Here is an 8,674-nt window from a genome sequence, read left to right on the forward strand (position 1 = left end):
GGCACAATAGTGGAATATGCGGTTTGCCTTCAAAATAAAAGTACCTCTATGAAAGTGATGCAGAAGGTTACAGTTGGTGGAATCATGCCATATTTCGACTAGATAATGTTAAAACCTCTTAAGAATCGGACCCTGTTTAAAAATTGTTGTCTAAAATGTCATAACCAAATCTAACTGCCTGTAGCTCAGGACCTGAAGTTTACGCACTCCCAGGAATGTCATACATGATGGATCATTAGCTTATACACTAACTTTCACACATATATAGATGGCCGGGCAGGGTGGGTGTGGAGCCAGAGACTGCAGGGGTTGAGTTAGTTCAGCTCTCAGAACCCAGTTCATACATTGAATATAGCTCAACCGTCCTGGTGTAGGGACACCGATCCCATAGATGTTTTAAAGCAATGAATTTGTATCTGCTCTCGTTGGACTTCGGCAGCATATTTTCTGCCATTTTCTTCAAATCTGAAAACTTTGCGAAGCCATGCTCATTTTCTGAAGAATTGCATTATGGGCCCATAAAGAACAAAAATAGTGTCCACTGCTTATATACTTCGTATTTTGGTGAATGTAGTACGACATCCAGGAACTTTTGGCATACTAACTATATCCATACTATGACCAATAAGCATACTATATACTCCATTTACGTCACAAATAGTGTGTTTAGTGTGGTTAGTATGAGTCTTTGAACACAGCTTGTATCTGCGAGCTGTTGGCTAGAGCGCAAGTGCCAAGACCAGAGTAGGCACATTTGCTTTTTAATTTCAACTGTTTTTGTGACAAAACTATTGGTAGTGTTGAAAATGTGATGGAAACACATTGCTTATTAGATTTTTATTCGGTTCATGAAAACATAAGCGAAAAGGTACATTTTGTATGCACTGTCATCACACGCTGATCTTTATCTGCAACAAGTCAGTTTGGTAGAAACACACACAAATTTGCATATTTTCGCTACGCAGATTTTAGAACATTCGCATGAAATTCTGTCGTCAATGATGCAATTTCAATGTGCTTTGTGCAACAACAAATTAGCTGGAGATGACTTTACTGCAACACTGCGTCCAAGTCTCTTGACATAGGCGTTTCAAAGAGCTGTCAGCAAGGCGAGCTCATTAATATAAGCTCCCCGCCCACTCAGCCTGCCTTTTCAAACTTCCTAGTAGCTCAATTATTTTGCATTTCCATCAAAAACAAATATTATGGCTGATATTTTAGTCATTCAAAAGGCTATTTTACATGGGAATCTGAATGACTTTTTGGGACCTTTTAAAACTTCTGATTTTGCTGTGTAGTGCACATTGACATGTAGAATCACCGCCATTCATCGATACCCAGCAGGTGATTGCTAAAACACTGTGGCCATCCGATGCCTTTCTGGTGTGTTTCCTGTCCTATTCTCTGTTAGGATTCTGTATTGGAACACAAAGAATGGCCAACCACTCTGTCTCCTGTGTTTTCACATTTGTAAGCCTGGGCTCTTTTTTATTGAATGCAGAATGCATCCTCTGGAAGAGGAGAAATGATACCAGGCATAGATAAAACACAGGGTTGCCTGGGATGCGCTGAAAATCTGTGTCCCAAATGGCACCCCATCCCCTATATAGTTCACTACTATGGTCCCTGCCATTTGGGACACACTCCGAGTGTCTATTCACTTGACCTTTGGAGGAAGAGAAACTTGACAAAAACAAAACGGCCCTCCTTGACACAAGGACACAGTTTAATTTGGTGCAGGAATAGCTGAAAAGTGTGTTTCCATTTACAGTGTTTCCGTCGGAGAGAGCTGAACGAACTCATCTGTACTGGGGCACTGTCATGTTTTGTCTTAGATTGTCTTGTCATTATGCTTTCCCTTCTGTTCGTTTCCCCCTGCTGGTCTTATTAGGTTCGTTCCCTTTTTCTATCCCTCTCTCTCCCCCTCCCTCTCTCTCCTCTCTCTATCGTTCCGGTCCTGCTTCCAGCTGTTCCTATTCCCCTAATCATCATTTAGTCTTCCCACACCTGTTCCTTATCTTTTCCCCTGATTAGAGTCCCTATTTCTTCCCTTGTTTTCCGTTCCTGTCCTGTCTGATCCTTGTCTATTGTTCACCGTGCTGTGTCTATGTATTGCCCTGTCGTGTCGTGTTTCCCTCAGATGCTGCGTGGTGAGCATGTGTCTGAGTCTGCTACGTTCAAGTGCCTTCCCGAGGCAACCTGCAGTTCTTGATCAAGTCTCCAGTCTGTTCTCGTCATTACGAGTAGTATTATGCCTTTTGTTTGTAAAGTAACTTTACTGGATTAAAAACTCTGTTTTCGCCAAGTCGCTTTTGGGTCCTCATTCACCTGCATAACAGAAGGATCCGACCAAGGAATGGACCCAGCGACTACAGATGCTCGTAACACTGCCGTCGAGATCCAAGGAGCCATGCTCGGCAGACACGAGCAGGAATTGTCTGCTGCTCGCCATGCCGTGGAGAACCTGGCCGCTCAGGTTTCCGACCTCTCTGGACAGTTCCAGAGTCTTCGTCTCGTGCCACCTGTTACTTCCTGGCCTGCCGAGCCTCCGGAACCTAGGGTTAATAACCTACCTTGCTACTCCGGGCAGCCCACGGAGTGCCGCTCCTTTCTCACCCAGTGTGATATTGTGTTCTCTCTCCACCCCAAAACATACTCTAGCGAGAGAGCACGGGTTGCTTACGTCATTTCACTCCTTACTGGCCGGGCTCGAGAGTGGGGCACAGCTATCTGGGAGGCAAGGGCTGATTGTTCTAACAATTACCAGAACTTTAAAGAGGAGATGATTCGGGTTTTTGACCGTTCAGTTTTTGGTAGGGAGGCTTCTAGGGCCCTGGCTTCCCTATGCCAAGGTGATCGATCCATAACGGATTACTCTATAGAGTTTCGCACTCTTGCTGCCTCTAGTGACTGGAACGAGCCGGCGCTGCTCGCTCGTTTTCTGGAGGGACTCCACGCAGTGGTCAAAGATGAGATTCTCTCTCGGGAGGTTCCTTCCAGTGTGGACTCTTTGATTGCTCTCGCCATCCGCATAGAACGACGGGTAGATCTTCGTCACCAAGCTCGTGGAAGAGAGCTCGCGTCAACGGTGTTTCCCTGCTCCGCATCGCAACCATCTCCCTCCTCTGGCTCAGAGACTGAGCCCATGCAGCTGGGAGGTATTCGCATCTCGACCAAGGAGAGGGAACGGAGGATCACCAACCGCCTGTGCCTCTATTGCGGATTTGATGGACATTTTGTCAATTCATGTCCAGTAAAGGCCAGAGCTCATCAGTAAGCGGAGGGCTACTGGTGAGCGCTACTACTCAGGTCTCTTCATCTAGATCCTGTACTACTATGTCGGTCCATCTACGCTGGACCGGTTCGGGTGCTACATGCAGTGCCTTGATTGACTCTGGGGCTGAGGGTTGTTTCATGGACGAAGCATGGGCTCGGAAACATGACATTCCTTTCAGACAGTTAGACAAGCCTACGCCCATGTTTGCCTTAGATGGTAGTCATCTTCCCAGTATCAGATTTGAGACACTACCTTTAACTCTCACAGTATCTGGTAACCACAGTGAGACTATTTCTTTTTTGATTTTTCGTTCACCTTTTACACCTGTTGTTTTGGGTCATCCCTGGCTAGTATGTCATAATCCTTCTATTAATTGGTCTAGTAATTCTATCCTATCCTGGAACGTTTCTTGTCATGTGAAGTGTTTAATGTCTGCCATCCCTCCCATTTCTTCTGTCCCCACTTCTCAGGAGGAACCTGGCGATTTGACAGGAGTGCCGGAGGAATATCATGATCTGCGCACGGTCTTCAGTCGGTCCCGAGCCAACTCCCTTCCTCCTCACCGGTCGTATGATTGTAGTATTGATCTCCTTCCGGGGACCACTCCTCCTCGGGGTAGACTATACTCTCTGTCGGCTCCCGAACGTAAGGCTCTCGAGGATTATTTATCTGTGTCTCTTGACGCCGGTACCATAGTGCCTTCTTCCTCTCCGGCCGGGGCGGGGTTTTTTTTGTTAAGAAGAAGGACGGTACTCTGCGCCCCTGCGTGGATTATCGAGGGCTGAATGACATAACGGTTAAGAATCGTTATCCGCTTCCCCTTATGTCATCAGCCTTCGAGATTCTGCAGGGAGCCAGGTGCTTTACTAAGTTGGACCTTCGTAACGCTTACCATCTCGTGCGCATCAGAGGGGGACGAGTGGAAAACGGCGTTTAACACTCCGTTAGGGCATTTTGAGTACCGGGTTCTGCCGTTTGGTCTCGCCAATGCGCCAGCTGTTTTTCAGGCATTAGTTAATGATGTTCTGAGAGACATGCTGAACATCTTTGTTTTTGTCTATCTTGACGATATCCTGATTTTTTCACCGTCACTCGAGATTCATGTTCAGCACGTTCGACGTGTTCTACAGCGCCTTTTAGAGAATTGTCTCTACGTAAAGGCTGAGAAGTGCTCTTTTCATGTCTCCTCCGTTACTTTTCTCGGTTCCGTTATTTCCGCTGAAGGCATTCAGATGGATTCCGCTAAGGTCCAAGCTGTCAGTGATTGGCCCGTTCCAAGGTCACGTGTCGAGTTGCAGCGCTTTTTAGGTTTCGCTAATTTCTATCGGCGTTTCATTCGTAATTTTGGTCAAGTTGCTGCCCCTCTCACAGCTCTTACTTCTGTCAAGACGTGTTTTAAGTGGTCCGGTTCCGCCCAGGGAGCTTTTGATCTTCTAAAAGAACGTTTTACGTCCGCTCCTATCCTCGTTACTCCTGACGTCACTAGACAATTCATTGTCGAGGTTGACGCTTCAGAGGTAGGCGTGGGAGCCATTCTATCCCAGCGCTTCCAGTCTGACGATAAGGTTCATCCTTGCGCTTATTTTTCTCATCGCCTGTCGCCATCTGAGCGCAACTATGATGTGGGTAACCGTGAACTGCTCGCCATCCGCTTAGCCCTAGGCGAATGGCGACAGTGGTTGGGGGGCGACCGTTCCTTTTGTCGTTTGGACAGACCATAAGAACCTTGAGTACATCCGTTCTGCCAAACGACTTAATGCCCGTCAAGCTCGTTGGGCGTTGTTTTTCGCTCGTTTCGAGTTTGTGATTTCTTACCGTCCGGGTAGCAAAAACACCAAGCCTGATGCCTTATCCCGTCTGTTTAGTTCTTCTGTGGTTTCTACTGATCCCGAGGGGATTCTTCCTTATGGGCGTGTTGTCGGGTTGACAGTCTGGGGAATTGAAAGACAGGTTAAGCAAGCACTCACGCACACTGCGTCGCCGCGCGCTTGTCCTAGTAACCTCCTTTTCGTTCCTGTTTCCACTCGTCTGGCTGTTCTTCAGTGGGCTCACTCTGCCAAGTTAGCTGGTCATCCCGGTGTTCGAGGCACTCTTGCGTCTATTCGCCAGCGCTTTTGGTGGCCGACTCAGGAGCGTGACACGCGCCGTTTCGTGGCTGCTTGTTCGGACTGCGCGCAGACTAAGTCGGGTAACTCTCCTCCTGCCGGTCGTCTCAGACCGCTCCCCATTCCTTCTCGACCATGGTCTCACATCGCCCTAGACTTCATTACCGGTCTGCCTTTGTCTGCGGGGAAGACTGTGATTCTTACGGTTGTCGATAGGTTCTCTAAGGCGGCACATTTCATTCCCTCGCTAAACTTCCTTCCGCTAAGGAGACGGCACAAATCATCATCGAGAATGTGTTCAGAATTCATGGCCTCCCGTTAGACGCCGTTTCAGACAGAGGCCCGCAATTCACGTCACAGTTTTGGAGGGAGTTCTGTCGTTTGATTGGTGCGTCCGTCAGTCTCTCTTCCGGGTTTCATCCCCAGTCTAACGGTCAAGCAGAGAGGGCCAATCAGACGATTGGTCGCATACTACGCAGCCTTTCTTTCAGAAACCCTGCGTCTTGGGCAGAACAGCTCCCCTGGGCAGAATACGCTCACAACTCGCTTCCTTCGTCTGCTACCGGCTTATCTCCGTTTCAGAGTAGTCTGGGTTACCAGCCTCCTCTGTTCTCATCCCAGCTTGCCGAGTCCAGCGTTCCCTCCGCTCAAGCGTTTGTCCAACGTTGTGAGCGCACCTGGAGGAGGGTGAGGTCTGCACTTTGCCGTTACAGGGCACAGACTGTGAGAGCCGCCAATAAACGTAGGATTAAGAGTCCAAGGTACTGTTGCGGCCAGAGAGTGTGGCTTTCCACTCGCAACCTTCCTCTTACGACAGCTTCTCGTAAGTTGACTCCGCGGTTCATTGGTCCGTTCCGTGTCTCCCAGGTCGTCAATCCTGTCGCTGTGCAACTGCTTCTTCCGCGACATCTTCGTCGCGTCCATCCTGTCTTCCATGTCTCCTGTGTCAAGCCCTTTCTTCGCACCCCCGTTCGTCTTCCCTCCCCCCCTCCCGTCCTTGTCGAGAGCGCACCTATTTACAAGGTACGTAGGATCATGGACATGCGTTCTCGGGGACGGGGTCACCAATACTTAGTGGATTGGGAGGGTTACGGTCCTGAGGAGAGGAGTTGGGTTCCATCTCGGGACGTGCTGGACCGTTCACTTATTGATGATTTCCTCCGTTGCCGCCAGGATTCCTCCTCGAGTGCGCCAGGAGGCGCTCGGTGAGTGGGGGGGTACTGTCATGTTTTGTCTTAGATTGTCTTGTCATTATGCTTTCCCTTCTGTTCGTTTCCCCTGCTGGTCTTATTAGGTTCGTTCCCTTTTTCTATCCCTCTCTCTCCCCCTCCCTCTCTCTCCTCTCTCTATCGTTCCGTTCCTGCTTCCAGCTGTTCCTATTCCCTAATCATCATTTAGTCTTCCCACACCTGTTCCTTATCTTTTCCCCTGATTAGAGTCCCTATTTCTTCCCTTGTTTTCCGTTCCTGTCCTGTCGGATCCTTGTCTATTGTTCACCGTGCTGTGTCTATGTATTGCCCTGTCGTGTCGTGTTTCCCTCAGATGCTGCGTGGTGAGCAGGTGTCTGAGTCTGCTACGTTCAAGTGCCTTCCCGAGGCAACCTGCAGTTCTTGATCAAGTCTCCAGTCTGTTCTCGTCATTACGAGTAGTATTATGCCTTTTGTTTGTAAAGTAACTTTACTGGATTAAAAACTCTGTTTTCGCCAAGTCGCTTTTGGGTCCTCATTCACCTGCATAACAGGCACGGGTTAAGTCCCAAATGGCATGATATTCCCTTTATAATACTACTCATAGGGCTCTGGTCAAAAGTAATGCTCTATGTAGGGAAAGGGTAACAGTTGGGATGCACGCAACAGAGAGCAGCCCACCCACATTGAGTGTGGAGCCTCGAGAGAAATCAATGTTAAAGGATTTTAGAGGCTAACAATAATTAGTCTCGTATCCCAGACCTACTGTAGACTTTTAAAGTTTCTTAAGTACTAGCCACAAACGTTTGTATTCCCCTCTATTGATATTAGGGTTTTGGAATGCTCAGAGCTTTTTGTAAAGAGCAAAGCAAACAAAGACAGAAAGAGTTGACTCCTGGTTTCGGTAAAATGAACTACTTGGTCAGAAGCTCACATGCTGTAGTATCACATTATCCAAATGGTTACTTACAGTCCCCTACATATTTATTTGGACAGTGAAGCAAAACTTTTAATTTGGCTCTATTATCCGGCATTTTGGATTTGCAATTAAATATTTTATGAAGAAACAGGCGTAGTCGCAAGTCATGACTTCACAGGAGAGCCGTTAGAATGTAAAAAACATGTTTTATCATGTTTTATAAAAACAATTCAGAAATGAACATGTGAACTTTCATGAGCCTTAATAAAAAAAACTTGTATTCCATCTGAACATATGAATAAAATGGTTAAATCATGAGGGCGGCATGGTAGCTTAGTGGTTAGAGCGTTGGACTAGTAACCGGAAGGTTGCAAATTCAAACCCCCCGAGCTGACAAGGTACAAATCTGTCGTTCTACCCCTGAACAGGCAGTTAACCTAGGATGTCATTGAAAATAAGAATTTGTTCTTAACTGACTTGCCTAGTTAAATAAAGGTAAAATAAAAAAAATAAAAATTAGCCTTGTTGGTTAAGCCACTGAGAAAGTCAGTGATCTAGCCATGATTGGCTGACATGCCAAAAGATAACTCTGGAATGGTCTTACATATAGAAGGTTTCTGTGTATTTGAGCTCATCAGTCTGTGTTGGTAATCCTGTCAAACATGGCTTTAAAACATTTCTATTGTGTAGTGGAGTTTCTGGAAGATCACGATTTGAAAATCATCCAACTTATTGTGGGAGGCTTGTGGAAGTCTACCCGAAATGTTTGACTCAAGTTAAACAATGTAAAGGCAATGCTACCAAATACGAATTGAGTGTATGTAAACTTGTGACTCCCTGGGAATGTGATGAAAGAAATAAAAACTGAACGAAATTATTCTCTCCACTATTATTCTCATATTTCACATTGTTAAAATAAAGTTTTGAGTCAGGTTTGAGGACTCCTTGCTCGCACACACTTTTTCAGTTCTGCCCACACATTTTCTATAGGATTGAGGTCAGAGCTTTGTGATGCCAACTCCAAAACCTTGACTTTGTTGTCCTTTAGCCATTTTGCCACATCTTCGGAAGTATGCTTGGGGTCATTTTCCATTTGGAAGACCCATTTGCGACCAAGCTTTAACTTCCTGACTGATGTCTTGAGATGTTGTTTCAATATATCCACATTATTTTCCTGCCTCATGAC

The sequence above is a fragment of the Oncorhynchus gorbuscha genome, unplaced genomic scaffold (assembly GCF_021184085.1).
Source record: "Oncorhynchus gorbuscha isolate QuinsamMale2020 ecotype Even-year unplaced genomic scaffold, OgorEven_v1.0 Un_scaffold_14:::fragment_6:::debris, whole genome shotgun sequence".
Lineage (NCBI taxonomy): Eukaryota > Metazoa > Chordata > Actinopteri > Salmoniformes > Salmonidae > Oncorhynchus > Oncorhynchus gorbuscha.